Genomic DNA, 23,579 nt, shown 5'->3' on the forward strand with positions numbered 1-23,579 from the left:
ATTACCAGTGCTTTATTTATTATAATCTTTTTAGTATATTTAAAAAAAGATGTTGAGGAGGAAAAAGTTTAATAAAGTAGTAATAATCTGCTTAATATGTTCAATTAAAAAAAGAATAATTAAGAGGAAATTCTCGCTCCCATTTTTTTTTGTTTTGGTGAGGAAGATTGACCCTGAGCTAACATCTCTGCCAATCTTCCTCTTTTTTTTTTTGTATGTGGGATGCTGCCACAGCCTGGCTTGATGAGTAGTGTTCAGGTCCATACCCGGGATCTGAACCTGCAAACCATGGGCCGCTTAAGTGCAGCATGTGAACTTAACCACTACGCCACTGGGCCAGCCCCTAATGGTCCCATTTTTCAGGTCAAAGTATTGATGCAAATACATGGATATAGTAAATGCACATTAAAATTACAGGTGATAACTACTAACTAAAATATAGTTCTTATTGTTCATAAATACCCTCTCCCTAGATCTGTGCTTTCATCATGACATCTAATTTTTAAATTAATTGTAGATTTATTTTAATGAGTGTCCATTTCCCCTTTACCTCTAATTAGCTGATTATTACCAGGTATTTTATTAGTGTGTACGTAAAGACATAAAAAAACCAAACTTTCTGGGGCCAGCGCAGTGGCATAGTGGTTAAGTTCATTTGCTCTGCTTCAGTGGCCTGGGGTTTGCAGGTTTGGATCCTGGGCGCAGACCTACACACTACTCATCAAACCATGCTGTGGTGACATCCCACATATAAAACAGAGGAAGATTGGTACAGGTATTAGCCCAGGGCCAATCTTCCTCACATACAAAAAAATAATTAAAAAAATAATAAACTTTCTCTTCTTTAGTAATGTTGGAAATGGCAGTGGCAAGTAGAGAGATATTCAGGTGTCAGGTTTAAGATATTTTTGAACTCCATATCATGGATAACAAATAAAAAATAGCCTGTGAGCTCCTAATGTGTTATGGACTTTGGGTGGGAAGAGGTTTTACTAAAATGGAGAAGGCTGTCTCCTGCCATCATGGAGCATCAGATATTTTTTCATGTGTAGTCAAGTAGAATACAAACTGATCAGTGCTCTAATGAGCGTTCTCACTGAAATGGAAAGATCAATTACGCAGGAAAGGGAAGTGAGTAGAAAAACTTTCCAGATAAAGTAGGAATTGAGCTAAGCCTTGCAGGGTGAGTAGCACCACATCAGTGGAATTTAAGGGGAAGTTGTGCAAGAGGAATAGTCTCTGTTAGTCTGAATGAAAGATGAGGGTCAATTAGCTGGAGGCCAAAAAAATTCACAGGTGAGAACTACTTCCATTTTCTTTGATTCAGGTGTCTCACTAACTTGATTTTGTTAATAGATAAAGAAAAGAATGACTCATATTAATTATATTCACAGATCAATAGTAAGAATACCAATGTATAATTTTATTATAAAAATTTCATTATGCACCAGAGTACTCAAGCCTAGAAGCGGACAAGAGGGATATATTATTATAAGCAAATTGGTGAATTGGTGGCCACTGAAAATCTCCTGTTTCTATCTGCAATCTGAATTAGATTTCCTTGTTCAACTCTTTCTTAGCATCTCATGCTGGCTAATTATTTTCATTGGAGGTACGAATTTAACTACCAAATCATATCTCATTCCTCACATCCAAGTTCATGGGAGACAAATCATTTTCATACAGTTAGAGTACAGGATGGGTGAGGTGGAAGTAAAAAAGAGAATAGAAAGCAATTGCATATAAAGAAAGAAAAACAGATTGTGAAAACATCAAGTTTTTCTTTTCTGCTTTTTGAGCCATGGGTTTTGACACGGAGGTACTTCCTTATTTGCTAATCTGGGCGGTTTTGAGGCTCTTCCTTTTGCTTACTTATCCAGTGCTAAAATTAGCTTATTATTCTTGGTCTAAATTTTTTAAGATATTGATAATTAATGGCAAATGATGTGAAACTCATTGACTGGCAATAATGCAAAAGGTGGGATTGGAATGAAAGAGGCTGCTACAATACTGCTCAGTTCAGATGGGTCTCACACATATTCCTTCCCCTAACTGATTTCATTGATGGACAGGCCGAGAAAAAGAGGGGTCTTCGACCTGACTGATCCTACAGACTGAGGCAGGCTGTGAAGGCAGAGTCTCTCTTCCCTAAAGGGGAGGCAGTGGTTCTTGGAACTAGTAGGTTAATGTTGGAAATATTTTTGGAGGAAATAGGACAAAGTCAAGACAGTAAATCTGAACTGGTACCATCCATCTAGGGGTCTATGTGAGCAATGAGGTCACAGGTAAGGAGCCAAACTGAACAGAATGTGGGCTTGGAGGCCACAGAACGACAGAATGGGGCAATGGGAAGTGGTCTACATCAATTCCAGAGAGGGAGACACACCGGCAGCAGCCTTTATTCACTGTAAGAATGGCGATGTCAGCCTGATTTAGTCAGGCTGGAAAAAGGCAAACATACCCCCATATATTTTAACCCTAGCAGTAACATACGCTGAAGTTTTCTTTAAAAGCATTTAATTACAATTTTTTCTTACCTTTAATATATGACACACTGTCAGATAACCTCTCCAAATATTGTGAGCTACCCCTTTTTATTATCAAATTGACTAGAGCTGTGTGAAGCGGCTTTTCGAAGGGAGTCTTTCTTCATCAGGGTCTTAGGATGAACATGCCCTAACAACGCATTCTTTCTTTCACCACTTGCACCTGGGGAAAAAGGCAAACAAGAACAGTGTGCTCTCTGCTCCTCTATTTAGCACACTCCACCTGCAAGACCCCCGTGAGACACTACAGACCTTTCTTAGGAGGGAGAGCTTTACAATATATCAGAGTGAATTTGGGGAGAAAAGCAAAACAAAAAGGAGTTGAATCTTGGGCTACAGAAAGCAAATAATCCAGAAGACGTAATGACGGGGTCTGCTGAAATGATGTTCTTTGAAAATTTTATGAGAGCTAGGAGAGTACACTCAATATTTGATTCAAGGCGAAAATAGAGGATCTTGGGTTTGAAAACAAGGTATACTAAATGAATACGTCAATCTTTAAAGAAAATAATCTATTCCTATTGAATTTGGATAAATTTAAACAGTATAACTTCTTTACTACAGTGATACCAGATACTTGAATTTACATAGCAAATTTATAATTCAACCTGATTTGATTTTTCCCCCGAAATCTCAACATGTGTATTGCATTCTTTGGTATGCCTTTACTCTTAAATTTACCAACAAATGGGTATCAACTCAGATGCTTTGTCTTGGGGAGGGGTGATATTGAACAGATTTGATTTTTAAAGTGCTCTTATATTGTTCATCTTCAAAATGTGCACATTTTATATTTTGGGTTTGCTATAAATTTTGCCTTTTTAAGCAATGCTCTAGGTTATTCATCTTTTCAATTTAGTTCTTACTTGTTTGGAAAAAAAGAGGAAGCAATAACTTCTTAAGGACAAAAAGTAATTCCAGACACACACTCACACACTAGCATCCGTGGAACTTAGGATTCTTAACTCACTTATTACTTAAGCACGTTTTCTGATTTCAAACTTCTGGGTCTGACAAGTAAACGTTTACGTTTAAGGTATCAGCTTCTCCGAAACAGTGCTTTCTGGTTCTTCCTCTTTAATTCCACCTTAAAACATCTGCAAAGACTAAAGGAAACCAGCCACGTTTTAGCCCCTCCTACCAAGGATAAGACAGTAACTTCTCTGTGGTCCCGGGCTGAAAAAGGATCCCGACTGAAAGCTAGAGGCATAAAGAAGCCTGAAGAATCTCATGTAACTCTGGGAACTGTAAGCAATATATTTACTCTTCCCCCGCTCCACCCTCTCTCCCACCCTCCTTAGCTTTTAGTTTGTATCTTACTTGGAAGGAAGAAAGGACGGAGGGAAAACTAGTATTTCACGGCTTTGAAAAGTCTGCATGTCCTCTGTCTTTTGAAATGAGACACAGATCAGGGAACTTAATTTCTTCCTAACAAATACCAGTATGCTTTCCAATGTCTCAGTGCACTGTGGAGTCAACGATAAGGTGTTTCCTCCACTTGCAGCCCCCCGAAAGACAGCGAACATCCCCAAAGCCTGCGAGGTGGCGCGTACCAGTGCTCCGCGTGACGCCGCCCAGTGGTTACCATCCCCATCCTTCAGCCGCGTGCTGTGTGACAGCCCTAGCGATCTTTAGCGGCGGCATTTGTTGGCTCATTTAAGTTTTAATTTTCAAAAAAAGACATCTCGGTTACTTGTACAAAGCATTCCTGCTTGTTTAATGTGTTGCAGTGTTATGTGAAAAGAAAAGACACTTAAAAAATTGTCAACCGAGCGGTATTCTGATTTGCCCTTCCACTAAGTTGTTTGACATGCCAGGAGAACAGAGCTGAAAGCGAGATACTGGAAAAGATTTGATCAAATAAGAAAGATTAATTTTGAGTGTGAATACTATTCTAATCATTTTGTTTTAGAACCAGTTTAAAGGGCATTTAGATTTGAAACAGGAGTGGCTTAGCATATCTGTCTCGTACAACTTGTAATTATTTCAGTCTCAAAAATAATGATTTTTCACCTCAAAAATTAGGACAAGAAGTGCTCCTCATACCGGCTGATGATGTAAGCATTGATTCTGCCCAAGTGGTTGGGAGAGTGCTAGGGTGTACCGTTTGAATGGGGTCAATTCTAAGTTATGGTATTTGCATATATATCCCTTTGGGTTCAAGGAGAATTTGTGTTTTGTTTTGTTGCTGTTTGTTCTAGCCCAAGAGATACAGGGGATGGGAGTGAAACAAACCCTATTAAGAGTTTTTAAATTATATTCCAGAGGTGCCTAGGCTTTAATCAAGTTTGATGTTGGGGTGAGAAGCAGGTTATTTTCTTCTTTCCTTATGTGGAGGAAGAGTTAAATTTTAAATTAAGCAATAATTGTGAAATGCATAGAGAAACGTTTACTCTGCACTTGCTCAAAGTAGCTTTACAAACTTCCTGTAGGGGAAGCACATTTAATGAGACAAGAAACTGCTTCTTTTTAACACTGTAAGTCACTTTTGAAATATTTTGCATTTTTATTTAATTAGGAAAAGGAAAATTATTAAATAGATTTCTTAATATCAGATACAGTTCATTCTATAGAAATAATTTGGCCTGTGTTTTTAACCTGTCGGTATCATTTCTAGTGTCACTGCTTAGAAAGCAAAGTCATAAAACCAAGTCATTTACATATTAAAAGATATGTTCCAGGAATAAGAAAGAGGAAGACAGAATTAGCTGTGGTTCCTCTTTCCCTGCTATGCCTTTTGTTTATCATCAGTTTTTTTTTTTTCTCCTTTTGCTTGCAGATTTTATCACTTTAGTTACTCTCAACCTTTTTTTTCATCACAGACCCTTTTGCAAATCTTATAAAAGCTGTGGACCTCTCCCCAGAATAACAAGCTCCTCCAACATGCACAAATTTGGAAATATCTTCAGGAAGTTCACAACCGCCCCCCCCCCCACCCCCCCAGAACCATTCTTGTCACAGGAAAATGCAGAGTGTCTTAGAACTTGGGAGTTTTCTGATAATATTAAATAATTAATTAACAAATCATTTTACTTGTAAGTAAAGAACTGCCTAAGAGTGGATATTGCAGGGCCCATATGGTCACTTATTCACTGGTGTTCTGGAACTCCAAGCAATTTGGTGTAATTGAACAAATTACTTGCCTGGAAACCAAGTGACCTAGATTCTGGACTCAACCTCAGTAATAATTGGCTGTACAATACTAAGCTTGCCACTTCTCTGCAACATCTGCTATTTTTTATTGTTGAATGCAATAAGTAAAACATAATAGGAAAAATACAATGCAAGTGATTTTGGATTGGGTTGTGGGATGTCTATATTTGCTGCTTTTCTTCCAAAACTTCCAACCATATTTCCAGCATAATTGTTTTATAATATTCTTGCTTATTATGAAGATAATTCATGCTCACACTTTAAATTTTGTTAAATATAGAAAATTGCAAAGAAGAAATGGAAAAAAAAATTGCCTATAATCTCCCCCAAGGAGTAACTACTTTAAAAATGTTATTCATTCATTTATTCAATCAACACATATTTATTGAATACTTGGCATGCATGAGCACACAGACAAAAAGACAAGGAATTCATGTATATAGATCTGTTTATACTTCTAGACACTTTTCGATACATACACTCTCATGTAGATTTTGCAAAATTGTGATCATACTTGTTAAAAAATAAACTGAGGGGCCAGCCTAGAGGTGTAGCAGTTAAGTTTGCGTGCTCCGCTTGGCAACCAGGGGTTTGCTAGTTCGGATCCTGGGCGCGGACCTCTGCGCTGCTTGTCAAGCCATTCTGTGGCAGGTGTCCCACATAAGAGGAGGAGGAGGATGGACACAGATGTTAGCTCAGGGCTAATCTTCCTCAAAAAAAAAGATAAAAAACTGACTTAACCAACAGAAGCTCAGGGAAAAGCTTCTAGAGAAAAGGCAGAAGGAAAGTAAGGAAATTATTGATTGACTATCGCTTAAAGCCTAGTTTACTGTTTGTGCTTGTTGTGATTGATTTCAATTTTGTAACCTTGAGGCATTTACAGGCTTAGAGTTTGGTTTGCTTCTGTAGGCCGCCATGGCATGAGAGCTGCCTCAGTCAAATGGCCTTATTTAATTAGTTTAACACGCTGTTCATCGTGTTTTATAACACTCTTTGCCCTTGATCATGAAATTTTCTGTTAAAACATGGTTTTTTAAAATTGAGTTAATGATAGGTTGCAATCTTGTGTAATTTCAGTTGTACATTAATGTTTGTCATTCGTGTTGTAGGTGCGCCACTTCACCCTTTGTGCCCACCCCCGACCCCACCTTTCTCCTGGTAGCCACTAATCTGTTCTCTTTGTCCACATTTTTAAATTCCTCATATGAGTGGTGTCATACAGAGATTGTCCTTCTCTAACTGGCTTATTTCACTTAACATAATTCCCTCAAGGTCCATCCATGTTATTGCAAATGGAATGATTTTGTTCTGTTTTACAGCTGAGTAGTATTCCATTGTATATATGTACCACATCTTCTTTATCCATTCATCTGTTGATGGGCACTTAGGTTGCTTCCATGTCTTGGCTATTGTAAATAATGCTGCAATGAACATTGGGGTGCATAGGACTTTCGGAATTGCTGACTTCAAGCTCTTTGGATAGATACCCAGTAGTGGAATGGCTGGATCATACGGTAGTTCTCTTTTTAATTTTTTGAGGAATCTCCATACTGTTTTCCATAGTGGCTGCACCAGTTTGCATTCCCACCAGCAGTGTATGAGGGTTCCATTGTCTCCACAACCCCTCCAACATTTGTTACTATTAGATTTAGATATTTTTGTCATTCTAATGGGTGTAAGGTGATATCTTAGTGTGGTTTCGATTTGCATTTCCCTGATGATCAGTGATGATGAGCATCTTTTCATGTGCCTATTGGCCATCCGTATATCTTTGGAGAAATGTCTGTTCATGTCTCCAGCCCATTTTTTGATCAGGTTGTTTGATTTTTTGTTGTTGAGTTGTGAGAGTTCTTTATATATTATGGATATTAAGCCTTTGTCAGATATATGACTTGCAAATATTTTTTCCCAGTTAGTGGGGTTTTTTTTGTTTCAATCCTGTTTTCATTTGCCTTGAAGAAGCTCTTTAGTCTGATGAAGTCCCATTTGTTTATTCTTTGTATTGTTTCCCTTCTCTGAGAAGACATGGTGTCCAAAAATGTCCTTTTAATACTGATGTCAAAGAGTGTACTGCCTACGTTTTCTTCTAGAAGCCTTATGGTTTCAGGTCTCACCTTTAGGTCTTTGATCCATTTTGAGTTTATTTTGTTGAATGGTAAAAAAGAATGGTCAATTTTCATTCTTTTACATAGGGCTTTCCAGTTTTCCCAGCACCATTTGTTGAAAAGACTTTCTTTTCTCCATTGTATGCTCTCAGCTCCTTTGTCAAAGATAAGCTGTCCATAGATATGTGGTTTTATTTCTGGGCTTTCAATTCTGTTCCATTGATCTGTGCACCTGTTTTTGTGCGAGTACCATGCTGTTTTGATTACTGTAGCTTTGTAGTATGTTTTGAAGTCAGGGATTGTGATGCCTCCAGTTTTGTTCTTTTTTCTCAGGATTGCTTTAGCAATTCGGGGTCTTTTGTTGCCCCGTATAAATTTTAGGATTCTTTGTTCTAATTCTGTAAAGAATGTCATTGGGATTCTGATTGGGATAGCATTGAATCTGTAGATTTCTTTAGGTAGAACAGACATTTTAACTATGTTTATTCTTACAATCCACGTACATGGAATGTCTTTCCATCTCCTTATGTCGTCATCCAATTCTCTCAGAAAAGCCTGTAATTTTCATTATATAGGTCCTTCACTTCCTTAGTTAAATTTTCCCTGAGGTATTTAATTCTTTTTGTTGCGATTGTGAATGGTATTGTGTTCTTGAGTTCTTTTTCTGTTAGTTCGTTATTAGAATATAGAAATGCTACTGATTTATGCAAATTGATTTTATACCCTGCAACTTTGCTGTAGTTGTTGATTACTTCTAAGAGTTTTCCAATGGATTTTTTGGAGTTTTCTGTATATAAGATCATGTCATCTGCAAACAGCGAGAGTTTCACTTCTTCCCTCCCTATTTGGATTCCTTTTATTCCATTTTCTTGCCTGATTGCTCTGGCCAGGACCTCCAGTACTATGTTAAATAAGAGTGGTGATAGAGGGCATCCTTGTCTCGTTCCTGTTTTCATGGGGATGGTGCTCAGTTTTTGCCCATTGAGTATAATGTTGGCTGTGGGTTTGTCATATATGGCGTTTATTATGTTGAGGTAGTTTCCTTCTATGCCCATTTTGTTCAGAGTTTTTATCATAAATAGCTGTTGGATCTTGTCAAATGCTTTCTCTGCATCTATTGAGATGATCATGTGGTTTTTATTCCTCCGTTTGTTGATGTGGTGTATCACGTTGATTGATTTGCAGATGTTGAACCATCCCTGTGTCCCTGGTATGAATCCCACTTGATCATGATGTATGATCCTTTTGATGAATTGGTGAATTCTGGTTGCCAAAATTTTGTTTAGAATTTTTTCATCTATGTTCATCAGTGATATTGGCCTGTAGTTCTCTTTTTTCGTGGTGTTCTTGTCAGGCTTTGGTATCAGCATGATGTTGGCCTCATAGAATGTGTTAGGAAGTGTTCCATCCTCCCTAATTTTTTCGAATAGCTGGAAAAGGATAGATATTAAATCCTCTCTGAAAGTTTGGTAAAATTCTCCAGGGAAGCCATCTGGTCCTGGGGTTTTATTCTTTGGGATGTTTTTGATTGCTGCTTCAATCTCTTTCCTTGTGATTGGTCTGTTAAAATTGTCTGCTTCTTCTTGAGTGAGCTTGGGGAGATTGTAGGAGTCCAAAAATTTATCCATTTCCTCTAGGTTATCCATTCTGTTAGCATAGAGTTTTTCGTAGTATTCTCTTATAATCTGTTGTATTTCTGCAGAGTCTGTTGTTATTTCTCCTCTTTCATTTCTGATTTTGTTTATTTGAGCTTCCTCCCTTTTTTTCTTTGTAAGTCTGGCTAGTGGTTTGTCAATTTTATTTATCTTCTCAAAGAACCAGCTCTTTATTTCATTGATCCTTTCTACTGCCTTTTTTGTTTCAATAGTATTTATTTCTGCTCTGAGTTTTATTATTTCTCTCCTGCTGACTTTGGGCTTTATTTGTTCTTCTTTCTCTAGTTCAGTTAGGTGTAGTTTAAGATTGCTTATTTGGGATTTTTCTTGTTTGTTAAGATGTGCCTGTATTGCAATGAATTTTCCTCTTAATACAGCTTTTGCTGTATACCATATGAGTTGGTATGGCATGTTATCATTTTCATTTGTTTCCAGGTATTTTTTGATTTCTTCAATGATCCATTGCTTGTTCAGTAGTGTATTGTTTAGTCTCCACATCTTTGTGCCTTTCTCAGCTTTTTTCTTGTAATTAATTTCTAGCCTTATAGCATTATGATAAGAGAAGATGCTTGTTATTATTTCAATTTTTTTAAATTTGTGGAGGCTTGCCTTGTTTCCCAACATATGGTCTATCCTTGAGAATGTTCCATGTGCACTTGAGAAGAATGTGTATTCTGCTTTTTTAGGATGAAGTGATCTATATATGTCTATTAAGTCCAATTGTTTTAGTTTTTCATTTAGTTCCACTATTTCCTTGTTGATTTTCTGTCTGGATGATCTGTCCATTGATGTGAGTGGGGTGTTGAGGTCCCCTACTATTATTGTGTTGTTTTTAACATCTTCCTTTAGGTCTGTTAATAGTTGCTTTATGAACCTTGGTGCTCCCATGTTGGTGCATAGATACTTATAAGCGTTATTTCTTCTTGATGAAGTGTCCTTTTGATCATTATATATTGTCCCTCTGTGTCTGTCTTTACCTGTCTTATTTTGAAATCTACTTTGTCTGATATAAGAATTGCAACACCTGCTTTTTTTCCCCTTGCTATTAGCTTGAAGTATTGTCCTCCACCCCTTCACTCTGAGCCTGTATTTGTCCTTGGGGCTGAGATGTGTTTTCTGGAGGCAACAAATTGTTGGATCTTGTTCTTTAATCCATTTTGCCACTCTGTGTCTTTTTATTGGAGAGTTCAATCCATTTACATTGCGAGTGATTATTGATGCATGTTGACTTAAAGCTGTCAATCTCTTGCTCATTATCTGGCTTTCCTGCTTTTCTCTTCCTGTGTGCTTTATCCTACCCATTTGATACTGCAATTTCATATGCTGGGTTTCTTAGATTTTTCCTTATTTATGTTTTGTGGCTCTGTTCTGTTTTTTAGTTTAGTGGCTACCCTGAAGTTTGTATTTAGAATCTCGTGTATAAGATAGTCTGTTCTCTGGTGGTCTCTTACTTACTTGGCCTAGACTGATTTAGTCCCTTTGCTCTTCCCCTCCTAAATTACTATTTTCATTTCTTATTCCAACTTGTGTTATGAGTTTGTAGTTAGAGTGATAAGATCATCTTTGCTTTGGTAGTTTCCTTACCTTTATCCTAATGCTATAGTTGGATATTTGCTATCCTATTCTGGTTCTATTTATCTGTCTCCCTACTCTGTGGTTTGTGACCCCTTTCTCCCTTTTTTCTTTTTTCAGGTATGAGAGCCTTCTTGAGGATTTCTTATAGTGGAGGACTTTTGGTTACAAATTCCCTTAACTTTTGTTTGTCAGGAAAAGATTTAATTTCTCCCTCATATCTGCAGGATATTCTTGCTGGATAGAGTATTCTTGGCTGAAGATTTTTATCTTTTAAAGTTTTGAATATGTCACTCCATTCTCCCCTAGCTTGTAAGGTTTCTGTAGAGAAATCCGCTGAAAGTCTGATAGGAGCTCCTTTGTACGTTATTTTCTTCTGTCTTGCTGCCCTGAGTATTCTTTCTTTGTCTTTCATTTTTGCCATTTGTACTACTATATGCCTTGCAGTAGGTCTTGTTACGTTGACAAATCTAGGAGATCTGAAAGCTTCCTCTACACACATTTCTCCCTCAATCCCTAGATTTGGGAAGTTCTCTTCTATAATTTCATTAAGCACACTTTCTGTTCCATTTTCCTTTTCCACGTTCTCAGGAATTCCTATGATCCTTAAATTCTTTCTCCTCATTGAATCTGCTATCTCTCTAATAGTTTCCTCATTTCTTTTAATCCTTAGTTCTCTTTCTTCCTCTGTCTGGAGCCATTCAGCCTGTCTATCTTCAATTATGCTAATTTGCTCTTCTGTGGAGTCTACCCAGGCATTCAGGGAATCCGTATTCTGTTTTATCTGGTCCATTGTGTTTTTCATCTCTAGTAATTCTGTTTGATTCTTCCTTATAATTTCAATCTCTTTTGTGAAGTAACTCCAGAACTCATTGGCTTGTTTCTCTATCTTTCTTTCTACCTCATTGAGTTTTTTTATTACAGCTGCTCTGAACTCATTTTCACTTAGTTTACCTATTTCCAAGTCCTCAGGACTTAATTCTGTGTTTTTATTGTTTTCCTTCTGGTCTGGGGCTTTTATAAATTGCTGGATGGTAGAGGAGCGGTTTTTTCGCATGGTGGTAGAATTTGGTTGAAGTTACAGCCTGTCGCCACTAGATGGGGGGTTGAGAGCCACGCATTCTGAGCTCTCCGCCTTCGGGCAAGATGGCGGCACCCAGTGCGCTTTTCCAGGAGGGAGGGGCGGTTTTTCTGTGAGCCAATCTGGATTCAGATCAGTTCTGTTCTCGGGGTCTCCCGGGGCCCTGGGTTTATGGGGTCCTCATGCAGGGAAGCTTTCCCCTGTCAGTGGGTTTCCACTGTACCGGCGGCGGGAGTCCTAGATGATCTCCCAGTCGCTTGGCCCCTCCCCCGCTCCTTCCGCACTGCACAGCGATCCCAGACTCTAGGTGAGGGAGCGAAGTTCTCTCCTACCCTGTTCCAGCTCCTCTGAGGCCGGCAACAGGGTCTCCATCCTCTGTCTTTTGATACTGTAGGTCTGTGAGTCCTGGCATTAGGTTTATTAGCTGAAATTCAGGGGTTTTTTTCCAGTCCTTTGTTGTAGTTTGGAGGGGAGAGAGTCCCGGGTCAGCTCACCCCGCCATTTTGCTCCGCCCCTTTCCCAAAACATGGTTTTTTTAAAATACTTGTGCATTATTTTGTATTTATTCATATCTTAAGCAAATACTATCGAGTCCCTACTATGTGTCAGGCACTGTGCAAATGATGGCAGTCTACTTGTGAGCAACAGCATAGTTCTCCTCACAGTGTAGTTTTTAGTTTATGGATATGTCATATTGGTCGATTATAAATTGTTGGATATTTAGCTGGATTACAGTTTTCCACTATTATGAATAGTGTTTCAGCTAAGATTTCTTATATAAATGTTTGTGCATATTTTTGTCTACTTCCTTTGGATAGATTCTTAAAAGTGTATTTTCCACGTTCTGACAAAACTTCTACTATTTACAAGTTGTGAGATCATAAGACAATTGATTTATCAAAAGAGTGTTTTCTCAAATGTAAAATTGGAGTAATAATAATAATAATTGAATATTTGGAGGATTCCTAAAGATATTTAGCAAAATGGCATGGAATGCTAGTTATTATTTTTGCCATTTTGCTCTTGAGAAAGATTGTATCCATTTATAAGCAGTGTAAGAGAGTAGAATTTCCCAAAGCTGACACTGGGTTATCATTCAAACAGAACAAACAACAACAAATCCCAGAACTTGGACAATTATTACATAAAAGTGGTATCTCGTTTAAATTTGTGTTTCTTTCAGAAATAAGGTTGAACAATTTCTGTAGTGGCCACTTATATGTCTATGTGAATTGCCTCTTTCAATGTGATTTAAAATTTTTTTTTCAGTTTTAATTTCTAATATAGTGAAGATTAATGGGTGTAACTCACATAATCAAAGGCCCTTTGAGGTCTCAGTAATTTTAACGAGTGTTACAGGTCTTAACATTAAAGGCTAAATTTTGAACTGGAAATGGAAATTCTGCAAATATTACTTTTCTCAGTTTTGGAAGATTGTTCTTGTTGTTTCCTGAAATCCTCTCTTTAAAAATGTGTGAGATGCAGAGAGAAACGGAAGCAAGTCATTTTTATTCTCATCGACTTTCATATTTTGTAAAATTAGAGAAGTCAAAGAGAGTTGAGAGAAGAGGGCTGGAACGCTTGTAGAGTCTCCCATAGGTCCAGGGACATCCAAACTTCCTTAACGTAGAGAAGATGGAAGTGAGGCCAAGGGTTATATGATGACTCATTCTAAAGGTTTTATAAGAAAAGCAGGGTTCACGTTTGTCAAGAAATAACTTAGAGAAAATGAATTTTAGTTTTAGCCAACTCTTCATCTCTACTCCTTGACAATTAGGGTGGTGACATTTGGGGGAACCAAAAGGTTGGTTCTAGAGTTCGTTCCAAAGAAGACAGTAAATATTGTTCTGGTCTTTTGATACCATCACCTGCCTAAGAAAAAAGAGGTGCACTGAATTTTTGCTACTCTTGCTATGTGGTTTTTAGTTTTTTATTCTCTCTGATTCTTAGTCTACCCTTACAACATTCTTTCATAATACTATTTCTCCATTATGCAAATATAAAATAAGTGTAAATATTTCAGCACTCACCATAAGCAGATTTGTAAAGCAGCATCACCAATCCAATTACTTATTTAATAAATTCGAATGACTTGAAAGAAACTCAGCCAACACCTACAAGTGACTCTTATCAGAGTTTAACAACCATGGGGTTTAAGATGACAGGCTGATAGGCTGAGTTGCGCTCATTTTTCTTCCCATTCTCTTAGCACATGCAGTTGTGAATCAGCTGCTTCTTTTCCTTAATCTTCCTAGTCATTTGCTTGATGTCTGGAGTCTGCAGGGAAATTTAGGTATTTTAGGTAACAGTATGTTTTGAATTAGAAAACAAACGTCCATAATATGTGTAATTTCAGTATTCTGTAGTACAGAAAACTGAGGTATTTATAATACTCAGCTTATGCTGTTTAGTTTTTCATTTTGTTATTATTTAATTTACAATTTGTTTTCTGATTACCTAGCTTGAAAAAATATCAGAAGGCCAATGATATCTTTCATGGTCATCGCATTTTGTGGCTTATGAAGAGATTGTTTAACAACTTCATTTCCCACAATAACCATGCAAGTTAGCAGAGCAGGCATTCACATTTTACAGATGTGAAAAGTCAAATGGCTTGTTTAATGTCCATGTCTTATGGTTTCCATTTTCATGCATTTTGTATGCTTCAGTTGATTAATTTGATTGTCAGTTTTGATGTGTGTAATTTAAGGCTGTCAACCGCTTCCTGTTTATGTTAACATCATAAAAATTATAGGATGAGGGGCTGGCCCCGTGGCTGAGCGGTTAAGTTCGCGCGCTCCGCTGCAGGCGGCCCAGTGTTTCGTTGGTTCGAATCCTGGGCGCGGACATGACACTGCTCGTCGAACCACGCTGAGGCAGCGTCCCACATGCCACAACTAGAAGAACCCACAACAAAGAATATACAACTATGTACCGGGGGGCTTTGGGGAGAAAAAGGAAAAAATAAAATCTTTAAAAAAAAAAAAAAATTATAGGATGAAGAACCAGAAAGTACACAGCCCAATGCGTGTTTTCATATTAACTTAATTTGTTCTGTTCTTATAACTGAATTAGTGGTTGACATAATAGAGGAAGTTTGCACAAACAATTAAGAATGATCAAAAAAGTGTACAATTTAGAATTTCTTGTTTTAGAACTATTTAGCATTTTATATAGCTATATGCCACTTTAAAAAAGTAAAGTATATGACATCTTATCCCAAAATAGACACATTATGAGTTGCATAAGAAGTACTCATTTTACCAGAGGTTTTGCTTCCATTTGATAATAGAACATTCTCTTCAAATGTTCTAAACACGACCTATGGAACCTATGGCTTTTATTAATCTTGGTAGTTGGCATAAAGTATTTTTATCAAAATGGCTACTCTGACCTTGGATTTATCATTTATAGAAAAAAATCATTATTTTACCTTTCCAAACAATCTAATAGCTTATGGTAAACAAAATACTCTTTTTCAGGGCTAAACACTGACTTTAGTTATAAAATGGCTTCATATACATATCTATAGCTTTATAATAAATAATACATAGTAGGTCAAGTTTGACTGCTGGATGCCACTGTGCTGCTAGAAATGTTAGGTCAGCAAATGGCTTCAAATTTCAGTCAGTAAATTGACATACTTCCTATTTGTCCTGTGCTTTAATGCCCACAACTTTAACAAAATTAGCAAGTCGAGTGCAGTACAACTGGGATGTCAGACCCCTTATGGAAGGAGGTATTCTTGCTGAATTCTTGGATCTGTAATTGTAGACGAGACAATGTCTGCTTGAGAGAGTCTGGGGGTAGACAAATGGTCTGTTTCAGTTTTCTTCAGGCTCTCATTTTTTATTTATCAAAACAAAACTAATTTTGTGGACTTTTACATTATTTGATGCAATATTATGAAAGTATTGAGAAAAGTAATTTAGAGCAATTATGTCAGAATTTATAGAAAAGCAATTTTCTAGAAAACAGGTATTGACGTCCTTTCCGTTCAATTGTCATGAAGAAGAGCCAGATGAATTTAAAATTGGTTGAGGTCATAAACTTAGATTTCAAAGACATAACTCTGGAGCATCACTGACGTTCATGGCACAGTCTTCTAAACCGCTACTTTCAATGTACAATGGGAATTCACGTGCGGATAAAACAAAGGATTGTTGTATCCTTGATTCTAAGAAGATGTCACTAATGTATTTTAGGAAGATTTCTCACAGCAAAAATTCTAATTTAAGGAGATTTCTTGGTTAATTAACACTTAATTGCCAAATATTGGGATTTAATTGTAAAATATTGTGAAGCTACTTGGTGCTTATTTTTTGAGGCAGCAGCAACCAGGAATTTATATTTAAAATATATAAAAGTTCGCAATACTTACATGGAATTTTTGTTTCTTATCCTTTTCACTAAAGATGCCTCTGTTGTCAATGAAAAGCCATGAAAGAAAGAATCAATTTTGTGAGACTCGTTCAGTGTTTGCAGGAATTCTTACTATCTGTTTAAATTATGTTTTAGATCAACAAATTGGCTTGATGATTAATACCTTATGAGCTATTGTCACAATGAAAAGAATACTCTTGTATAAATTTTAATGTTCTGTGAGGAACATAATTTCTAGATACTAATTTATTAATATATAGAGCATACCTGGGAAAATAGTAGGAAAAATGTATCTTTTTAATACTAAGAAAAAGAACAAATATAATAGGAGGCAATTTAGATAGTCTGTACTCTCTTTTTCTTCTCTGGTGAGGAAGATGGGCCCTAAGCCAACCTCCATTGCCAATCCTCCTCTTTTTGCTTGAGGAAGATTGTCCCTGAGCTAACATCTGTGCCGATCTTCTTCTATTTTGTATGTGGGATGTGGCCACAGCATGGCTTGATGAGTGGTGTGTAGGTCTGTGCCTGGGATCTGAACCTGTGAACCCCGGGTCACCAAAGCAGAGTGCATGAACTTAACCACTATGCCACCAGGCTGGCCACTGTACTCGATTTTTCACTTAAGAATTTTACCTGCTGGGTCAAAAGAATGCAGATGCTAATATCAACCAGGCGTTGTTGGTCATTGGGCTATGTGCGTTTATTCCTTTCCCAATCTATTAGGTTTTAATTAATACTGACTGTATGTTAGACAGTGTGAACTTTTAGGGCATACCTGGGTGAATAAAGCAAGTATGGTTAATTCCCTCTTGGAGGAGAGAATAATTAAGCAAACAATAAAGAGGTAATGCAGGAAGCAAACAGACTTCAATAGTAGAGAATAACCTGGGGTTGTGAAGGATGGGAAGGTTTCACTGAGAGGTAAAATTTAAGCTGAGAGGTGGGAGAAGAGAAGTCATGTGTGGGAGGTGGCTGGAGTGAGAATGGAGTGGCTCAAGATGGGGGCTCCAGGCAAAGCACAGCATTTGCAAATGAGCCTGCCAAGAAGCAACCAAGACATTAGATGGAAAACCAGGGATTAGGGCGATGTCATGGGAGCAAAGGAGGGAAAGTGGTTCTAGAGAAACAGAGGATGGAAAGGTGATGACGTTTGAAAACTTGGAGCTTGTTAGTGCTCTTGGAGTGAGAAGGAAGTGGAGGTGAGATGGCAAGTGGATGGGAGGTGAGAACTCTGAGCACGTGGATACAGTGCGAGCAAATGGCCATTTAGAGAAATCTGTCAGTGACACACGGCAAAAAATGGAGACACGAAGGGAAAAGGAAAATGGAGTAGAGGGAGACTGTAACAGTTTTGCCAATCAGATTATCCAGTAGAAAGGAAAGTTCAGTGACTCAGAAGAAAAAGGCCTGGCCAAAAGGGTGAAATCCTTGTGGAGGAGAGAGGGATTTCGTGTCCAGAGAGCCACGTGTGGGGCCCGGTCTGTAACAGGAGGAAGAATTCTGCCTCCTTTGAGACAAGGAGATGGAGAACCCAAGTGCTGATGCGGAGGAGTTTGCAGATGGTCGTGGGAAGATGAAGAACTTCCCTCTGGTACTTTCTGTCTTCTCAGTGAAGGGAGATGAGGTCACCAACTAAGAGTGGGGGTGGGGGTGGGGTGAGAGACTTGAGAAGGAAAAGAAAGTCATTTTCTGGAGTGGGAATGCAAGTTCACCAGAGATGCTTGGAAAGATGCTGTGTCGTATTGAGTTTTGAGAGTGTGAACCTAAAATAAAACCAGTCTGCCAGGTTATGTGGTTTTTCTCCAGCTATGTTTAAATGCTAGGAGCAAACCCAGAGAAGCTGGAATGGTTGAGTTCTTCTAGAGTGGGAGTTTTTAAAGAAAGAAAGACAATTTGGATATTTTTAAAATGAACCACCAATACACTAAGCAAAAAAGCAAGACAAAAACAAAACACCCAAAACAAAAATGCATAGAAATTCGTGAGCTTGTAGAATACGGAGCCTTTTATCTAAGGTAATTATTAACTAGTCGGGAATAGGCACAAATTGGCTGGATTTCCAGCATTTAGAAGGCAGGAAGTGAGTCTTTGTTCCTTTCAAACTCTTGTTGGATTCCTTACCTAGCCAGTTGCTAGGCCCGGTTCCACACTTCAGTGAATCTCAGTGCCTTTACATGTTCCAGGAGCCTTCAGTCTGGGCCCTTTTTCTTCGTCTCACTTGGTAGAATTGTTCTTGTTTTGAGTTCTGATTGTTTACCCGTTACCTTGTCTGCCTTTATGGTATGCCTAGCTCAATTTCTCTGTCTGGTTTGCATCATACCCCTCAGCTTTTCTCAACTTTTGCTCACTTCTCCAGGTTCCTGAGGGTACACTAGTGCTCTTTCAAGATAATGCTTTATAGAATTTGAACCATTGCAGCTCTACAATGTAAAGATGGTTAAAACATTTAGTAATAATAGTTGGCCATCAAAAAAGAGGGTCTTTCTTTTACAGCTCTGCTGTCAGGCTGTTCTTTCTTCAATCTGACATAAATCCTTCGTTTTGCAGCTAAGTAATTTCGTTTTCTTTTTCAATCCTTAGAGCTTTAGAGAACAGCTGGTGACCATAATCAAAATGATATTTTTTTCAAGATCTAAAATAATCTTATTGAAATATTCACTTGCATCTTTCCTCAAAGTTTAATTCCTTAACCATTTTTCGTAAGTCCTCTTAACGTTAAAGTGCTTCAGTTTTACACTGATGATGGCTGAGAGCTTCCGTGAACGGAAGCAAGGAGTCTGCGGGGCAAGCCGGGGAACGTGGTGAGGAAGGTAAGCTCTTTGTGGTCAGGTAGACTGGAGCTGGCGTCGGTCTCAGACATTTCCCAGATGCACTGCCTGGTGCTCAGAACGTTCTTTTTTGTCTTCCTTTCCTCCTTTCCTTATGTCGTGAACTGGAAAGTCATTCTGTACGTCATTCCTGGTTCTGCCCATATTTGTTAGGCTCTGATGTAGGTATGGTCATCTAACTTCTTCCTGTCCAAAATGAAGGGGAGAGGATCATGTTGTTTTTGTTAATTTCATATTTTCACAAAATGCATCACGGCATTATATCTCATCAGCAAAGCTCCACTGAAACATTCTTAGAGATTTTCTTAATGTCCTTGGCACAGTTCTCCAGCTTGTTGGGCAAAGGTTAAAGAAATGTAAGTTTCATATTTTGGAGCAAATGACAGTGTTTCTAGTTTATTTTGGCCTGTGTTTATTATATGTGACACCTAAATATTCAGGTTGTGCTTACATGTTCATTGTGGTACTAGCAGAGGTGGATAGGAGAAAAAGAACTTAGATTTCTGTTATCTTACTGTTTATTGTGCTGTAAATTCCTCTATCCTCAAAAATTTTATATTGACCTTTAGAACTATATAGACATACTCCACAGAAGTAGAGAGAGAAAAGTGTGCTTCAGGGCTCCGAAGGGTGTGTAATTAGGGCTCTGCCAGACTGCATGGACTTCGTAAATTTCAATATAACTGGTTTACTTTATAATCCAGTATTTTTATCTTATAAGGTCATACTGCCGGACTCCCAGAGGGGTCCATGACACAACAAAGATTAAGAACTCCTGAGAACACTCCTCTCAAATGCATAGTTTCCATAAATATATATATATATATATATATATACTTTTAAAATTTTACTTTTCCTTCTTCTCCCCAAAGCCCCTTGGTACATAGTTGTATATTTTAGCCATGGGTCCTTTTAGTTGTGGCATGTGGGACACCACTTCAACATGGCCTGACAAGCAGTGCTAGGTCTGCGCCCAGGCCCAGGATCCAATTTGGTGAAACCTCAGCCCACTGAAGCAGAGTGTGTGAAGTTAACCATGAGGCTGGCCCCTCAAAAGCATGCTTTTTATGTACAGAGCTCTTAATCCTGCAAAAGACTCTGTTTCCTCTTCATTACAAAAGCGCATTACCACTCACAGTGTCTAGAAGCTTCTAAAAAGTGTCTAGAAGTATCTAAAAACTTCTTACAACCTGAAGAAAGAATGGAGCGCTTTAATTCCTATTACACGTTACACAATCCAGGACTGTAGAATGGTCCCTACCGTGTTTAGTTTCCCAATAACGCCTGAAATGGATGAGTGTACAGCGCCTCAGATTTTCCACAACTCCTGCTGTATTTTTCTGTCAGTTTTTCCCGCTTAAAGATCATAGTCAACATCCACATTTTAACTACAAGATCAACCTCACTAGCTGCTTGAAATAGTTATTGTGTTAGTCGAAAAGCAAAACAAACTCAAAACGTTGATAACTTCATCCAGTAATAAAATGGCTCTCATGAAACAGTTAATCCAGTATGACGGTTTTCCTGGGGGTTTTCCCTGGACTGTTTACTTTAGAAAAAAAGATACGGCTTTCCCTCCTGTGGCAATCTTGAGTACGTCATCAAAAAAGGCAGCAATTAAGGAGGGAGTGGAACCCTCAACAAAATACAGATACTCTCTAGGGGAGCATATTTGCAAATCGTCTGGTCTGGAGAGAGAGGACTAGAGGTAATGTGCTTTTCAAAACGTGCTCCTTTTCCTAGCACTTTGTGCCACATTGTTAGGTATATTTAAAAAGTGTTAAGACTGAGTGAATCACCGTTATCAGTTTCTTTTAGGCAGAAGCTAGAACATTCTACATTTTCTGCAAATGAGCATAAGATAGTTGGCACTTGTCGATGTGATGTTATTCCATGATGGTCTGTGTGAGAAGAGGGATTTTTAAACAATCCGTCTCATATTTGTCAGTAAACATACTATGATTCAAACCTAAAAACGTATAAAAGATGAAAGTGACTCTCATTAAGCTTTTTATTTTACCAGACATAAAAGAAATTCAGTTATTCATTTCCCTCAAATTTGTAACTTGAGCCTACGCTGCATCACCAAATAACTTGGCAAGTTCAAATGTTGGTCTTACTAAAATTTGTATATATGTTGTTTTTATTTTGGCCATATTTTGTTTTTAGCCTGAATTTGTGTGAGGGAGGATGGAGAGAAAGAGATGCTGGTAGGGTGTAAAGAAAGAGTACCTGATTGAGTGAAGGGATGTGTTCAACTGTTTTCCTAGTTGGGTAACTTGGCTAGATTTGTTTACATCTTCAGGCCTCAGCTTATACATTTGCACAATGAAGTTCTGTCTAGGTGGCGAGGGTGAATATTTCTTCCAATTCTAAATTTCGTGACCTTAAAATATAGCCAGAATGGCCACGTGTGTTTGGCCGCCACAAAGTGAAACAATGGAAAATAACAGCAAACCAGATGGTCAAGAAAAGAAAACTGGCTCGGGAGCAAGAAGACATTCTTGCTTTGTTTGTAATGCAGAGTGTGAAACTGGGCCAGCCAGTTTCCTAGCCCTTAAATAGGCAGGTTCCGTGGGTTAGTCCTTCCCAATTGTGAAGTGGTGAAAGAAACTGATGATGTATGTTTCAGTTATGTAGAATGTGTGTGTGTGTGTGCGTGTGTGTGCGTGCTTTTTAAATAACCAGAGGAAGGAGTCTGTCCCATCTAAAAGACGATGTACTCTCTCTTATTTATCACTTTGATATTCCTAGTTTGGGTGCCTATCATATCACATCTGGACCTCTGGCTGGTTGTCCCTCTCGCCTCAAGCACCCACTTTGTCTACTAACAGTTGTCTGCTTCTTTGTTTATCTGCTCTGTTTATATTACTGAAGTGTGTTATAGACTGAATTGTGTTCCTTCTCCATTCATATGTTGACGCCCCAACCCCCAGTACCTCAGAATGTGGCTGTATTTGGAGACAGGGCCTTTAAAGAGATGGCAGAGTTCAAATGAGGCCCTTAGGGTAGGCTCTATCCGAAGCGGACTGGTGTCCTTATAAGAAGAGGAATTTGGACACAGAAAGGGACCTCAGGGGAGCGTGGTACAGACACAAGGCCATGCGAAAACACAGGGAGAAGGCGGCCATCTGCCAGCCAGGGAGAGAGGCCTCAGAAGAAACCCCACCTGCCAACACCTTGATCTTAGACTTCCATCCAGCTTCTAGAATTGTGAGAAAATAAGTTTCTATTGCTTAAGCCACCTAGGCTGTGGTGGGGTAGTACAGTAGCCCTAGCAAACTCATACGAAGTATCACTTCCGTCATGCTACCTCTCTCTGCCTGTCCTTTAGGGGCTTTTGCAGAGTGGCAGAATGATGTAGAAAGAAAGAATTTGCTATGAGGCAGAGGGTCAGGATTCTAGGGCCAGCTCAGTCTCTGTTAACCCCGATGACCTGGGGGAAGTTTCTTCTCTTTCTGGGAGAGAGTATTCTCTTGCAGAGCGTGGCTGGGAGATAATCTGCCCCAGTGTGAGCTGTCAGACAAGTTGCTTAACCTTTCTAAACCTGCTTTGTATCTCTAAAATGACAACAACAATCCCTCTCTTATTATAAAAATGAAATGTGATGGTGTATATACATCACTTAGCACAGTATCTGGCCTCTGGGAAATGTTTAACAAATGTGAACTTTTAAAATTAAGTAGTATACAAATTAGCAATTGCCAAGTTATCTTCCAGTTTGTTATTGTAGGTTCTATAAATAGGCTCTAATTCCCCTCGATTATTTCTCAACACAAGACCTCATCTATGGTCTGGCCCGTTTTCCCCACTATTCCATACAAATTCCCAAGTTTGTTCATTCATCCTTAGTCAATAGTAACTGAATGATCACTTGGGGCCCAACAAGAATGCAAGGAGAAGGAAACAGAAATCCCTCATGTTGCTCACAGCCAAGAGAGGCATACACTGTCAATATAGTATATAACATTGTGGTAAGAGATATCAAGGAGAAATATAAGGGTCCTAACTGAGGGGATAGATTAAGAGATGGTTTAATTCAGAGAGTGAGTTTATACAGAACCCTGAAGGATAGACAGAGACTATCCTCTAGAGAAGGTGTGAGGTCTCACGGGCAGCACCAGTGAGAACCTGAGGTGGGATGGAGCATCTCCAACATGGCTGCAGCTTACTGTTCTTGACCTCTTCCTAGTGGAAGTGTTTCCATTTCTCCTTTCTGTACATCTAAGCCGTTTCATGGTTTCAAATATCGGCTA

General features: G+C 38.4%; 1 protein-coding gene across 8 annotated transcripts in view; it reads left to right on the plus strand.

Annotated features, from left to right (window-relative positions):
• Window positions 1–3,582: 3,582 nt before the first annotated feature.
• PLA2G4A (phospholipase A2 group IVA) overlaps window positions 3,583–23,579 on the plus strand; it is a 149,861-nt gene continuing 129,864 nt past the window's right edge. For 4 of the 8 annotated variants that reach the window (XM_070591573.1, XM_008533972.2, XM_008533971.2 and 1 more), the window contains exon 1: window positions 3,681–3,793. The gene's annotated coding sequence lies outside the window, so the exon portion shown is untranslated. Of the gene's footprint in view, window positions 3,794–18,971; window positions 19,306–20,925; window positions 21,032–23,579 lie in introns of those variants that run through there. The other 4 variants (XM_070591572.1, XM_008533970.2, XM_070591576.1 and 1 more) reach the window with 4 other exon arrangements.

Source organism: Equus przewalskii, chromosome 23 (assembly GCF_037783145.1).
Source record: "Equus przewalskii isolate Varuska chromosome 23, EquPr2, whole genome shotgun sequence".
NCBI lineage: Eukaryota > Metazoa > Chordata > Mammalia > Perissodactyla > Equidae > Equus > Equus przewalskii.